This window comes from Bos mutus, chromosome X (assembly GCF_027580195.1).
Source record: "Bos mutus isolate GX-2022 chromosome X, NWIPB_WYAK_1.1, whole genome shotgun sequence".
NCBI lineage: Eukaryota > Metazoa > Chordata > Mammalia > Artiodactyla > Bovidae > Bos > Bos mutus.
In genome coordinates this window covers 49781490-49796935 of record NC_091646.1, presented here as the reverse complement: position 1 = coordinate 49796935, position 15446 = coordinate 49781490, and the positions used below count along the sequence as shown (strand labels likewise).

Below are 15446 nucleotides of genomic sequence, written 5' to 3'. Positions count from 1 at the left end.
AAAAATTTTATTTATGTATTTATTTGACTGCCCTGGGTACATGGGATCTTTGATCTTCATTACAGCATGCGAACACTTAGTTGTGGCATGTGGGATCTAGTTCTCTGACCAGGGATCGAACCCCAGCCCCCTGCATTGGGAGCTTGGAGTGTTAGCCACTGGACCACCAGGGAAGTCCCTATCCACTTTCTTGAACCCACCATGCACTTACAGAACCCTGCATCTTTGCTCATGTTGCTCTCAGCCTGGAATGCCCTTCCCTGCCTGGTGACCAGTTTAAGTATCAGTCCCTGTTGGAAGTCTCACAGACTCTCTCCATTTGTAGTCAGAGTTAATTTTTAGTGACTGTGCTATCAGGCTGAGCTTCCCCGAGGAGGAAGCAGTGATGAAAGGTGTAGTAATAGCAGTAGCAGCATGCTTTCAATAAGCAGAGATCTTTTGTATAGCTTGGCCCTTGCTAGGTTTGAATATAAAAAAGGACTATACACAGCATGGGTGCTAAACGTGGCTCATTTCTGTGGGGGTCAGGAAATATACCCAGAGATTCACATGGCTGGAAGAGGCTATCTCTGCTTTCAGCAGAACTGCACCTAACCCACCTTAGACCAGCGAAGGAGAACTCTTTGAGAATGTCTTGTAGAAGAGAAAAAATAATCCTAACAAATTGCTTGCCTTGTCTAGTACCTCCCTCTCACTGTGAGCTTTGTTACCCTAAGTGGGAGGTGCAAGGAACTGGGACATAGGAATCCAGAGAGTGTACCAATGCATGGGTTGGTAGCTCATTGGAGCTTCAGGTTCATTCTGCTCAGTCTGCCATTGCCCTGATTTCCTCACAATTAGATTGTTCACAAATGGTTGTTCACCTGTCCACTGTTTCTGAGGTTCAGCCCATCAGGAGTGAAAAACAAAAACGGGGCCTTCAAATGGCAAAGGGACTTGAGAGAAAACAGCAGAGTTGGTACTGGAATGCCCAATGATATTAACTCACTGTGTGAATGCCTTTGAGTTCCTCCAGTCCTTCCCTGGGAAAACCAGAGACATTTCACTGGGTTGTTGTTTAAAGACTATGGAATGCAAGTCCAGTGAGAGACTGGTGCAGCAGAGAACATAAACATAGAATTTTATACAGTTCTGGCAGCAATCCTATAACAAACAGAAGCGCCCACGCATGATTTTTTGTCACTTTGTGAATTGAGTTCAAGAGGTTCTGACTCTAAGCGCTGTATGTAAAATAAAAGCAGTTAGTGCAGCTGTTACTATTGTACTCTCCAATCTGGAATTAAGTTACAGGCGGAAAATATAGACTATTTTTTCCCACTTCAGTTTAATCACAGTTTGGAAGCAGGAAGCCCATTTGTTGCTTCTTTGGGGTCCCTTGCAATGCTCAGTGTTACTCTGCACACATGAGAGACTCAATAAACATGAAATCCAGGAATGGGGTTTAAAGATTCCCGCTTGGGACTTCCCTGGTGGTCAAGTGGTTAAGAATCTGCCTGCAAATGCAGGGGACACGAGTTTGATCCCTGGTCTGGGAAGATTCCACATGCCACAGAGCAGCTAAGCCCAGTGCACCACAACTACTAAAGCCTGAATGCCATCTAGTCAAAGCTGTGGTTTTTCCAGTAGTCATGTACAGATGTGAGAGTTGGACCATAAAAAAGGTTGTGTGCCAAAGAATTGATGCTTTTGAACTGTGGTGCTGGACAAGACTCTTGAGAGTCCCATGGACAGTAAGGAGATCAAACCAGTTAATCCTAAAGGAAATAAACCATCACTATTCATTGGAAGGACTGATGCTGAAGCTGAAGCTCCAATACTTTGACCACCTGATGTGAAGAGCCGACTCATTGAAAAAGACCTTTATGCTGCCAAAGATTGAAGGCAAAAGGAGAAGGGGGCAGCAGAGGATGAGATGGTTAGATAGCATCACTGACTCAAAGGACAAGAGTTTGAGCAAACTCTGGGAGATAGGGAAGGACAGGGAAGCCTGGTGTGCTGCAGTCCATGGAATCTCAGAGTCTAACGTGACTTAGTGACTAAACAACAAGCGCACTCTAGCGCCCATGCTCCATAACAAGAGAAGCCACCCCTACGAGAAGCTTGTGCACTGCAACTAGAGTAGCTGCTGCTTGCCTCAACTAGAGAAAGCCCATGCACAGCAGTAAAGATCCAGAGCAGCCAAAAATAAATAAATAAACTAATTAAAAAGATTCCTGCATGACAGCAATCAGCATGGTCAAAACAGTATTCTCACATTCACTCCCCACCCTCCTTAAGTTTCTTTTGAGCTTTGTCCCAGCAAAAGACCCTCTACCCCTTCAAGATAGTCCTAATTCAAACCTCTCAGTTAGCTCATCAACTGGATCTTCTCTTCTGCATATTTGTCTTTTCTTGGGGTCAATTGGGGTACCCCAACTCACAGGACTAATTCCAGGAAAAGTGCTGCTGGGAGGAAGTTAAAATAATATTAGGTTCCAGACTTTGCACCTAACAATCACTTCCCTAAATTTTCATTGTCCTCTGTCATGTGATGGAAAATGAGAGTGGGAGGGGCTCAGCTGTGTTAGCAGGAATCATTTACCCTAGAACAGAATGTATTGATGTGCAATAATTTCCTCTTTGGTGCTGATCTTCTTCTGAAACTTCTGTAGTGCAAGTGGCTCCCTGGCACCCAAGTATGGTTTCTACTTTACTTCCTCCAATCATGGCATTTTTCCTACCACTCTTCTCAGCACATTGACTCTTCCCCAGAGCAGTTCCAGCAATGGGCCCGTGAAACTGGCTTAAGGTCTGTCAAATTTTACTCCCACCCATGGCTCCCTGACAGGTTTGCTCTGATTCTGTGTGAATAGCAATATTAGATAGTATTTATTGAAAATTTCTTACAGACCAGGTAATGTACTAGCCACTTCAGATAGGGATCTCATATGGATATGTCCTCATGTCTACGCTTATGGCATGAGTAATTTTATTATTTTCATTTTACCAAGAGAGAAACTAAAGTCACTAAGCAGGCATTAGAGTCAGGATTTGAGCACAGGCAGTTGACCTTCAGAACCTGTGCTGATGACCCCTATGCTATTACCACTCTGAAGTATTCAAATTAGTAAGTACTCAATAAATATTTGAATAAAGCAATGATGAGAGGTCTTTATTTTCCAAAGGGCTTCCTCCAAGGCCTCCCTCAGGCAGAATCACATGTCCCATTGCTCTGAGCAGGGTTTAGACAGATGGTTGAGGGTGATTAGGTTGTGCTTGACTTTTTTGAGCACAATTGAGTCCCACTTCAGAAAAGTAAAGAGCAGTTCAAAAGTGAAATTGTGTTCTCTGGTCTGTGAATATGAATTAGCTGTGCTCAGGCAGCCAGCTTACTCTTAACTACTCTCAGGAGAAAGTCTTGAGACCTGGGGAATAGGTATCCCAAACCCACAACCTCAATAGCTGCAGTTTTCTCATGGCTAGAGGTGGGCGTAAAACAGGAAGGACACACAGAACATCAGTCTGATAACATGATCTCTTTTAAATTATTGGGTCACAATCTTCATATGCCTCAGCCTCTCCCTGATGAAATGGGAGCAGTCTCTTGGGCTTGCTTTCTATTTCCAAAGCAAAATTCAGAATCAAAGTGCTTCTAAGACTGCAAGGCTCTCTGAAGGCTTAGTTGATTGCAAGCATTATCTCCAGAAGTTAGGGTGTACTGATGCAAAGAGGTATAATGGGAACAATTCAGGTAAAATGGTAGATTGGGGAGAGGGCAATGAACTGCTGGAATAGGATTTGTTTGTTGTTGCTGAGAAGGTTGCAATGGGAGATTATCATTAATAACACACTTTAGAATTACAAAGCACTTTACAAGCATTCTTCAGTGCAGTCCTACAAATTGATGTAAGACTGAAAATAATGAGGGCAAGTCTGAAAGAGCCAGCCAGTGGGTAATAAGTATGATTGATAATTGAAATGAGATAATGACAAATATACCTCTCAGGCCCAGTACAGTATATCTCTAAGAGCCTTGTTCCCTTCCTTTGTAACTGTTTCCAGGAAGACTCTGGATTCACACTGTAACTGGGTAGGAGTGGAGAGTTAGGCTTCTCTGGTGATGTTTGGGGTTGCTTAGCATTGTATTTTGAGAGAACTGCATCTGGTTTGCTCTGATACCCCTCTGTGCTTCCATTGCCTTATTATAGCACTTCCCTCATTGTACTTTTTTTTTGTAGTTGACTGAGTAGGAGACTGACTCCTCTATTAAACAGGAAGTGTGTCTTAGTCATCTTTGTGTCTTAGTTTGGTGTTGGAAATGTTTTACCTGGCAGGCCCTCACTTATGTGCCCTCCAACCCCAGAAACCAAATCAATTCTAGTTGATCTCAGTCCTGGGCAAATCAAGTATATGCCTGGAAACCAGCTACATAGAAGCACTAAAGGTTTTTTTTTTTTTTTTTTTAAGAATTGGATATTGGATATTTCAAAAAAGGATTGACACAATGAAATGTAGCTTCATGCTCTCTAAGATGCTGCTGCTGCTGCTTAGTTGCTTCAGTCATGTCTGACTCTGTGCAACCCTATGGACTGCAGCCTGCCAGACTTCTCTGACCATGGGATTCTCTAGGCAGGAGTATTAGAGTGGGTTGCCATGCTCTCCTCCAGGGGAACTTCCCTACCCAGGGATCAAAGCCAGGTCTCCTGCATTGCAGGCAGATTATTTACCGCTAAGCCTCTAGGGAAGCCCACTCTCTAGGATAGCTATAATCAAAAAGACAATAACAAGTATTGGTGTGGCGGGAACATAAAATCATATAACCACTTTGATAAAGAGTCTGGTAGTCCCTCAAAAGTGAAATATATAGAGTTACTATATAACCCAGCAATTCTATTCCTAGATATATACTTAAAAGAATTTAGAACGTATGTGCATACAAAAACTTATACACATATGTTCATAGCAGCAATACTCAATAATAGCCTAAAAGTGGAGGCAACCCAAATGTCTATCAACTGATGAATGGCTAAACAAAATGTGTTATCCATAAAAGGGAATATTATTCAGCCATAAAAGGAGTGAAGTGCTGATACATGCTGCAACAAGAAGGAATCTTGATGTCATTATGCTGAGTGAAAGAAGCCAGACACAAAAGATCACACATTGTATGATTCCATTTATGTAAAATGTCCTGAATAGGAAAATCTACATAGACTGAAAATAGATTAGTGGTTGCCTAGAGCTAGGAGGATGAGGGAAATAGAGAGTGACTGATAAGGTATTTTGTAAGGGGTAGGGTGATGAAAATATTTGATAATTGATGATAGTGGTCATTGCACAACTTTGAATATACTAAACGCCATTGAAGTGTATACTTTTGAAGTATGAATTGTATGGCAATAGAAAAGAATTGCAGTATAAATTATGGGAAAAATCAGATTTAGTTAAACCATCTTATGCCTGCTTTATAGGTTAATATTATTTTTATCTTGAATTATATATTGGCTTATAGGATTTGTGGGGCTTCCCAGGTGGCACTAGTGGTAAAGAACCCACCTGCCAATGCAGGAGACATAAGAGACGTGGGTTCGATCCCTGGGGTGGGAATATCCCCTGAAGAAGGACAAGGCAACCCACTCCAGTATTCTTGCCTGAAAATCCCATGGACACTGGAGCCTGGTGGACTACAGTTCATAGGGTCTTAAAGAGTTGGACACAACTGAAGCGACTTAGCACAGCATGGCATATAGGGTTTGTAACGTTACGACTGAGCGACTGAACTGAACTGAACTGAACGTTACCTCTTTGGTGCTTGAGGTTTCTAACTGTCTTCATCTGGACTCACTGGACTCTAGCTGTCCATCATACATCATACTGAAGCTTCCTCTCTGCCTTCCTCTTTGATATAATTTGCTCTGTATCCCATACCTGTCTGGTGATCAGAATGAAAGTGATAAACTACTGATTATAATGTATCATGACTGAAGATAGCACTTACATTTTGACAGATGCCTTAACCTGAAAGAAGAGATTAGTAGGGAACTGCAGGTCTCATGACAGGGCCAGCAAGGGAAATCATTTTGATTAGTGATAACATTTCAGTCTTCCTCAAGTCATATCAAGTAGATACCCACTGACTTTATTCACCCTTATAAGACTGCATTTAAGATCAAATCTAAGGGGGGGCCCATGCAGTAGCTGTGAGTTGTTTGGTTATTGGCCAGAAAACACTGTGTGAGGTATCCTTTTATCACTGACAGAGTCTCACTTTGAGTGAATGCTTAGTCGCTCAGTCATGTCTGACTCTTTGCGACCCCGTGGACTATAGCCCTCCTGGCCCCTCTGTCAATGGGATTCTCCAGGCAAGAATACTGGAGTGATTTGTCGTTTCCTCCTCCAGGGGATCTTCCAGACCCAGGGATTGAACCCAGGTCTCCCATATTGCAGGCAGGCAGATTCTTTACCATCTGAGCTACCATTGTGTTGTATATCCTAGCCTAGAATTGCATATGTGAAGGTTGTTACTGTGTGTGTGTGTATCTAGCCTTCTCAGCTGGAAAGAGGATGAGAATGTTGATAATGTGAAGGATGATAAATTATCTGATGTGCCTTGTTGGTATGTCTACTTAAAGCATATAGTATCTGATCTATTATGGAGACAGAGAGCTAATTACATTTCTGGCTCTGCTTATTTAGCTGCTATAATCTATTCTGAGTCTTTATGTCTTTTGCAGATAGGAGAACCACCAGAACCTTGAAGCAATGGAAATAATCTCTTATTTTGAGCAGCATTTTATAATTTCAGTATATTCAATATATACTGATATCCATTATTCTGTTTGATTCTCAACCTAATCAAGTGAACAGAGCAGATATTATCCTCTTTCTGGTGAAGGGGAAAAAAATCCAAGGTTCAAAAAGGTTAACAGCAATTTGGTAGCAAAATTGTACTATAACCTTTGTCTTCTGACCCCTAATTCTGTGTTCTTTCCACTATACCACCTTTACTGTAGCTTGAATGGTTTTGGTCTAAATGGAATACATTTAAGAACATAAATAGAACATAATAGTTGGTTATATAACATCCCAGCTGCTGGGTCTGGTGTAGCAGAAGCTTGAAAAGCAGAAGAAGAGGGTGGGAGTTAGCCAAGTGTGTAAGATGAGTTCTACATTTTGAGATGTTCAGCAGAAAGAGCAGAGGGTGCTCAGACTATTGACTGGGACAACACTGATTCTTCAACCCTTCTCTGTTGTGGTTTCACCTTATTCATTACCAACTTCAGTGACAAAACCCAGCCTTTTCAGCAGTGTGTCCCTACATTTCAAATGTGTTCCTCCAACATAGCACCCAATTTTCTGCTCCCTTGTCTATGTCATACACACTTGGTGAAACTCCCTCCCTCCTACTGTCTGACTCATTCTCACAATCCCAACTTCTTCTGAGGCATTTCACCTCTGTCTCTCTACTTAACCCTTTCAGTTTTGCTGCATGAAATTCCCATTCATTGGAAGCAATTTCTTCTAGGTAAATAAAATAATGTGGCAAAAAACACTGCAAATTCTTTATTTTAAAATTTTTATTGAAGTATAGTTGATTTATAATGTTTCAGGTATACAGAAAAGTATACCTTTTGCAAAAGTATATCTTTTGCAGATTCTTTTCCATTGTAGGTTATTACAGGATATTGAATGTAGTTCCCTGTGCTATACAGTAGGTCCTTATTGGTTATCTACTGTCTATATAGTAGTGTGTATGTTAACATCCCAAATTCCCAATTTATCTCTCTTCCCTTTCCCCTTTGGTAAAAAGTTTATTATTATTATTATCATCATCTGCATCTTCTTTAAGATTTATTTATCTACTCATTTATTTTTGTCTGCACTGGATGTTTGTTGCTGTATGTGAGCTTTCTCTAGTTGCAGCTCAGCTCTAGAGCACTGGCTCAGTAGTTGTGATGCATGGACTTAGTTGGCCTGTGGCATGTGGGATCTTCCCAGATCAGGGATCAAACCTGTGTCTCCTGCATTTGCAGGCAGAGTCTTTACCACTGGGCCACCAGGGAAGCCCTCCTCTGCATTTTCTTAGTGAGACTTTTTACTTCACAGCCTTACTGGAAACCTAGTAATTCTTTACCCTGATGATGTTTCTTCCCTTCAAACTTTCTCTACCTTGTTGATAAGACAACTTGTTGACCTAGTTGTGTGTGCAGTGGTTTCCTGTAGAGTGAATTGGAGGGCTTTCTCTAGTGGGGAAACATTCTTCCCATTTCCTAGCCCACAGGAGTCAGCAATCTTCCTTCTCCTCACATGTTTTTGGATAGCAGGCGAAAGTGTCAGAAGCAAGGAAAAGACTGAAGATGAAAACCAGAGAAAAACAAAAATTCATGAAGTTCCTAGAGAAGATAGAGAATTGTGTGAGGTCATGAGCAGAGGTATTGACCTTGGTGAGAAAAAAGTGAAGGAAGGTCCTTTGTCAGGGGATGGTGGAAGGGGAAGAAGATGGGATGAAATTCTGAAGTAGAGAGGACTTTTACAGGGATATCTTTCACCACTCAGCCAAACAAAAATGTGGTTATTTGCTGAGGTAAGTGAGCTTGGATTGGGTGTTGGAGAAGAGTAGAAACAATTTCAAGTAGTACTTTTGGTAAACATGGTTGGGGGCCAATAATAAGGTTGTGGAATGACAATGGGAGTGACCTACACCACCTCTCCCCCACCTACAATATTCACAGTTTATTTCTCTTTTAGGAACTCAGCAAGTAGTAAAGCTAGGAAGAAATGATAAAAGGAAAGGATAATATGAGGAAGATCCATTAGGGATGGGGGCACTGTTCCATCCTCACTACCAACTGCTCTGTTTTCAGGTCCTCATCAGATGAGTACTACAACTGCCTCCTACCAAGTATTCAAGCTTCCAGCCTTCCTCCCCTCCAATTCATCCTTCATTGCAGTCGACTGTATTTCTGTTTAATTAGTTGTTTCACCCATTAGGCTGTGAGCAACCTGAAGGTAGTTTCCAAATTTTCTCTGTGGTCCTGAGTTCTAGCACAGATCTAGTGTGCAGCAAGCACTCAATAATTGTTCTTCACAAATGTTGGCAAGGATATGGAGAAAAGGGAATCTTAAGACATTGTTGGTGGGATTCTAAATTGATACAACCACTATGGAGAACAGCGTGGAGGGTCCTCAAAAGCCTAAAACTAGAACTACAATATGATCCAGCAATCCACTCCTATGTATATAACCAAAAGGGAAAAAAAAAAACACTAATTGGAACATACACCCTTATGTTCATAGCAACAGTATTTACAATAATCAAGATATGGAAGCAACCTAAGTGCTTATGAACAGATGAATGGATAAAGAAGGTGTATATACAATGGAATATTACTCAGTCATAAAAAGAGTGAGATTTTGCCATTTGCAGAAACATGGATTGACCTGGAGGGTATTGTACTAAGTAAAATACGTCAGATGGAGAAAGGCAAATACTGTATGATGTCACTTATATGTCGAATCTAAAATATACAACAAACTAGTGAATATAGCAAATCAGATAGAGATTCACAACTACAAAGAAGAAACTAGTATTTATCAGTGAGGAAGTGAGAGGAGTGAGATAGGGGCAGAGGATTAGGAGACACAACCCCCTACATATATAATAAATAAACAACAAGGATATATTTTACAGCACAGGGAAATATAGCCATTATTTTGTAATAACTCTAAACAGAGTATAATCTATGAAAGAAATTGAGTCGCTATGTTGTACACATGAAACTAATATTGTAAATCAGCTATACTTCCATGTAAAAGCTTGTTTTTTCCATGGAAGCCATTAGAATGATATTAATACTTCTAAAACATAAATCTGACCCTGCCACTTCACTACTTGAAGAAACAACAAAAACACAAGTGACACCAGTGCCTTCATGTGTGCTTGCAAAGCTTCATCTCCTGCCACTCCCTGCTGTTTCCCACCATAGCCCCATCCTAGCTTAGTGCTCTAGTACTTAAAATCTCTTAGCAAGCAGTGCTATGTCAGCTTTGTAGCTTTGCACATGTTTTATCTCTGCCTGAAATGCCCCACCTATCCTTGTCCACTGAGCAAAGCCCTGCTCAGTGATACCAGGATGGGTCTCAAACATCCTCCTACAGGTTACCAGGGTGGAGCTACAATCAAAGCTTGTGGCCTGATGTCCTTTGATCTTTCTTTGTCCTCCTCAGAAAAATAGTTGAAGCTAGCCTGTGTGCTTGCTTTGGTTTGTCCAAATGTAATGAGTGTCCCTGGGATTTAAATGGGCTTCCCTGGTGGCTCAGGGGTAAAGCATACACCTGCAATGCAGGAGGCTCAAGTTCGATCCCTGGGTCAGGAAGATCCCCTGGAGATGGGTATGGCAACCCCCTCCAATATTCTTGCCTTGGAAATCCCATGAACAGAGGAAATTGACGGGCTACAGCCCATGGGGTCACAAAGAGTTGGACATGACTGAGCAACTGAGCATGCATGGGATTTAAATGTCAGAGTGAAATTTTCTCTCGAATTGCAATGTTCAAGCAAAGATGTTACCTCTCCTGAAACACAACTATAGAGACTATCTCAACACCCTCCAGGAAACAAAAATCAAACAGTCCTCCTCCAAATACCCACAAAAGACCAACCACAGTAAAGAGTGCACCTTGGGTAGCCTATGAGATGGCACCCATTGAAAAACCACAGGAGCTAAACAGGAAATATAAATGACTAGAGTACAGTGGGCCGTGTGGGAACTATAGCAAACTGGAGCTATCCACCTCATCTCAAGGTCACTTGTCTTTTCCCTTTCATACTCCATTCATAGTTTTAATCAAAATTTGTGTGGAGTCTGCTCACTTGGGACTTCACAGAGAGAGAAGTCTTATGTCTGAGGTCCCTTGTGTTTCTGACCTCTAAAGGGAAGGTAGACATTTTGAGTAGAGAAAATAGCTTGAGAAAAGCACAAAAAATTAGAAAAACTATCTGGGGATTTTGTCCTAGTCACAGTTTTCTCAATGACCTACCTAGGTTTGACATCTGATCAGGCCACCACTAGAACATAGATTCAGGCAGTATAGCATCATGGTTAAAAATGCGGGCATTGTCTAGAGAGATCTAGTGTAAGTCTTAGCTCCATAATGCATGGCTGTGTGACCTTGGGCAAGTCATGTAACCTCACCATGTTATAGAGCTTTATCTATAAAGTGGGGCAAATAATAGAACCTATTTTTAATCTACTATGTGGATGAAATGAGCTAATAACGTATGCAAAGCACTTTGAACAGTGCCTAGCCTGAAGTAAATTCTCGATAATGTTAACCATTATTATAATCCAATAATTAAATCTTAATTGTTGGTCGCTGATAATACCTTAATGTTTTTTGTCTCATGGTAATATCCTCATTTTTCACAGGAGGTCTGAGTGCCTGAAGTAAAGGAACAATGATTCCATGATGATTGGGTCAGTGGGAAGGAGATCTGGGGAAAGATTTTGTTGTATCCCGTGAAAGAAACTCTATGGGTTTATTTTCCTGGAGGCTGGTACTGTCTTTTTGTATCTGCTGCCTGAATGTTTTCTCTAGAGATAGAAAAATGAAGAAGGATTCTGAGTGCTTATGGTGATTTGGGCAGTTCCAAGTGCAGTCAAGGTGGGGAACAAGTATCCCATCGGTTCATTCTCCTTCCTCCTTCTATATCTAAGCTCGGCTTTGGATTGACCCACCAGCCTACTGGTGCCAGGGGTGAGATTGAAGTTAGGTTGCATGTGTTTGGTGTGTGTTCTGCACTGTGCCAACCCAGTTTCTGAGAGTGTTTCTCTAATCTTTCTTCAAGCCAACTCCCCCTATCCACAAGTCATTCCAAGTGAGGTGTAAAGCACTCCTAGGGCCCTGGGTCAGGATGGTGCTGAGAAAACCTGCATGCTGGCAGGGCTAAGACTGGGGCCAGGCAGGGCAAGGCTGGGGAGCTCAGAAATGGTCTGTTGGGGGTGTGTAGGTTGAGAAGCTGGGATGTGCTTCCAAAAACCCTTCAGAAATCAAAGGCCTTTTCTGCACTGGCATGGGGGCCTGGCTGCTGCTGTTTCGCCAGGCAGGAGGGGTCACTCACTCAGCTCTGAAAGCCTTGTTTGCTGGAGGGAGCAGTTGGTTCCAATTTTGTTTGTTTGTTTTAAAGAGATCAGGCCTATGGCTAATCTTTCACTGAAACCAGCAGCTTAAGTTTTTAACATTTTATCTCAAAAGAAAACACACACACATGTGCTAGTTATTTCCTATCTGAGAATTTTCTCTAACAATCATAATAATGGTATTAATTCTCAGTCTTTGTAGAAACTTTGTCAACACTAGTGCCAAGTCCTTTGAGCCAGGAAGTGTACTCTCTTCTAAATTGCAGTGCCATCAGAGCCTATAAAGTTCTTAGAGGCAAATGAGTGAAATTAAGCAACCCACCCCCAAACCAGTCTGTTTCTCCCTGTCATACACACCCTGTTCTCAGAAATGAAGAGAGGAAAAAAGAATGCTTCTCTTATTCTTTGCCCTGGTCTGGAGCTACGGGGGCTTTAAGTATGAGTGTGTTTGTGTAAGAGGATGGGGTTGGGGGCCTTCTGACTGCCATTGATCCATCCATCTACCCCATTTACTCATTCGGTAAATCTTTATTGAGTTAATGTACTGTGCTCTGGGCACCCTATAAAGGGACATAATTGTCTCCACCTCTTCAGTTGTTTCTCCCATGTCTGGCAGTGTGTTTGGCATTCATACCCTCTTCTCTTAAACAGAGGTGACAGCTAAAAGAGTAAAGCCTAGTATGGACAGAAGGAAGGAGAGTGACCGGGGTAGTGGCTGAGTGGAGGCACGAAGGAAGGAGCTGTGTTTTCTCAAATCATTCAGGGTGCATTTTGCTCTCCTCATGGGCAAGGATTTCTCCACCTTTAGATCTAAGAGGAGGTGAGGATGGAACATAACGGGTGACTGGCAGACTGCCCTGGGCCCAAGGCTCTACCTTGGGTACCAGTGACAATTCTAGAGCAGAGTGTTTCAACCTCCAACACAGAAACTGAATCCTGGACTGGCTACCAAGGGATCATGCCAGCTGCTGGCTCTGAAGTTGGCTTTGGCTCTGAGCTCGATCTGTGGAAGTTGGGGCCCAGGCTCCTGGCTCAGCAGCTTGTATTGATCTCCCAGCCTCTTTTGTCTCCTCCTCCCCAGTGGAAGCCTCTCCCCCTCTGCCTCTCAGCCTCTTCCGCTTTCCTCTTCAGCTTCTAATGAACTGAAATCTCCCAGAGCTGCCAAGGCTCTGGTAGTTTCACAAAACTGTCCTTGCTATTCCTGCATCTGCCCGGTCAAGGGTATCTTTGCCTGAGGTCGGATAGATGCTATTAGTGCCAATGATATGATTGCATAGCAACACAGAGCAGCTCTGAAAGAGGGGAGGAGGGGCAGGAGAAGGAGGACAGGGAGGTGGGAGAGACGGAGGGAGAGTGTGCATACAGCAGCTGTCGGCATTCCTGTCTCAGGGACTTCTTTGCTGATTCACAGAAGCAGCCCAGCTCCAGCCACCCAGCTCCCAGTTGCCGCCTGATCCTCAGACCTGCCGGAATCAGAAGGTAGGCCACAGAGAAATGATTTCTGAGCCTCGCCCTTTTTCAGCCCATAGGGGGAATGAATGAGGGAGGGGAAGCTCCAGAGGTACTCTGTGTGTGTGTGTGTGTGTGTGTGTGTGTACCTGCCTGCTAGCCATCTGCTTGTGCCTTTGGGGGAAGACTTACATTAAAAAATGCCCACAATGAAGTAGCTACCGCTTACATTCATAGAAGGAAAAAAAAATGCCCAGGAATAGAAACTCCAGCCAATTTGAGCAAGTAGGGTCTAAAAATGAATAAGAGGAAGGTCCACAGTTTGCTGCTTTGAGAGGAGAGGGGTATTTATTTATTGACTTGTTTATTTATTTATTTCTGTCTGTTCTCAATGACAGGCTTTTTGTCCATGGATGGATCTCCTGGTGGGAGGGAAGGGAAGGGGTGTAGAAAGTATTGGCTGAAAAGGGAGGACAGAGGAAACGTGAGACCTCAGAGCAGATGCCCTGAACAAATCATTGTCTGGCCAGCAGACAGGACACAGGAGCGCTTCCTTGGAGCAAACTGGGCTCTGACCTAGGAGGCTGGGGTTGAAGGCACATCCTAATCTCAGCATTTACTTCCTGGCTCAGTCCAGCTTTCTCTCTTGCAGTTTTCCCCCTGGCTGTTCCCCTTGATTTCCTTTCTACCCCCTTGTAACCAAGAGGCACCTCTCCACTCTTGAGAGTGGAGCTTGGAGAGCTTTGAAACCAGGCTCACCTCTACCTGGAATCGAACACCCTGTTCCTTGTGCTCTCCTCAGCTTTCCCCAGCTTCAGGCCCTGTGCCCCAGCCTGGTAAGTGGGCCTGAGACTGTGTGGGTTAAGGCTTATCTTGCTTTTTTTTGGTAGGAAGAGCCAGGCCTCAGAAGGATTGGGTCCCAGCCGGTAGCTGGGGCTGGGTCAGGCTGGGGTGGAGCGAGGTAGAGAGGGAGGAAGGGTAGCTCCCACAGCCTGGAAAAGAACATACTTTTCTCTTATGTTTTCTTTTTGATTGTTCAAAAGAGAAAAAAAAAACCTTTTAAAAAAAACCTCTCTGTCTCGTCCACCTTAGCGCCTGACTTTTCCAAATGGAATCCTTGTTTCTAGATTAAAGGCCCTCAAGTAAATCACCTTTTAAAAGGTCCAGTGGGGGCCACAAACCTCAGGAGATTTCCTCTCTGGGCTTAGGATGGGGAGATGGTTCCAGAAAACCCTGGTACCATCCAAGGAACCCCTCCCCCCAAAAGGCAGTGCTGCCAGTGGAAGTGATAAGTGTCCTGTCCCTGAAAGAAGAAAAGAGCCCCTCTTTTCCTGGGTGGGCTGGCTTTGACTCTGCAGTTCTGCCTCCTGTAAACCAGTGCCGTACAATGAGGGCACTTGGACAGGGCTCCTCTTCCCACAAGACTTGTCCCCCAGGCATTCAGCCTGAACTGTGGGTCCAAGCACACTTCAGCTTCACCGTCACCCAAAGGAGGGAGCATGGCTCGAAGCAGTGAAGTTAGCAAAGGTTCAAGAGCCAGGTACAGAGGGGACATTCAGGAAGCACTTCTAACCACAGACGTACAAAAGTTTCTAATGTGAAATCTGCCACAGTGTCAGAGAGGATCTGTTCTTGCTCAGTCGTGTCTGACTCTCTGTGACCCCATGGACTGCAGCACACCAGGCTTCCCTGTCCTTCACTATCTTCCAGAGTTTGCTCAAACTCATGTCCATTGAGTGGGTGATGCCATTCAACCATCTCATCATCTGTCATCCCCTTCTCCTTCTGCAAAGGAAGAATGGAATGGCAAACCACTTCAGCATTCTTGCCTTGAGAGCCCCATGAACAGTCAGAGAGGATAGGCTCTCACTAATGAAG

The 15446-nt window shown here is 43.3% G+C and overlaps 1 protein-coding gene across 2 annotated transcripts in view; it reads left to right on the top strand.

The window, feature by feature from the left end:
• Positions 1 to 13451: 13451 nt before the first annotated feature.
• Positions 13452 to 15446, top strand: part of DRP2 (dystrophin related protein 2) — a 46365-nt gene continuing 44370 nt past the window's right edge. For both annotated transcript variants that reach the window (XM_070365980.1, XM_070365979.1), the window contains exon 1: positions 13452 to 13598. The gene's annotated coding sequence lies outside the window, so the exon portion shown is untranslated. The remainder of the gene's footprint in view (positions 13599 to 15446) is intronic.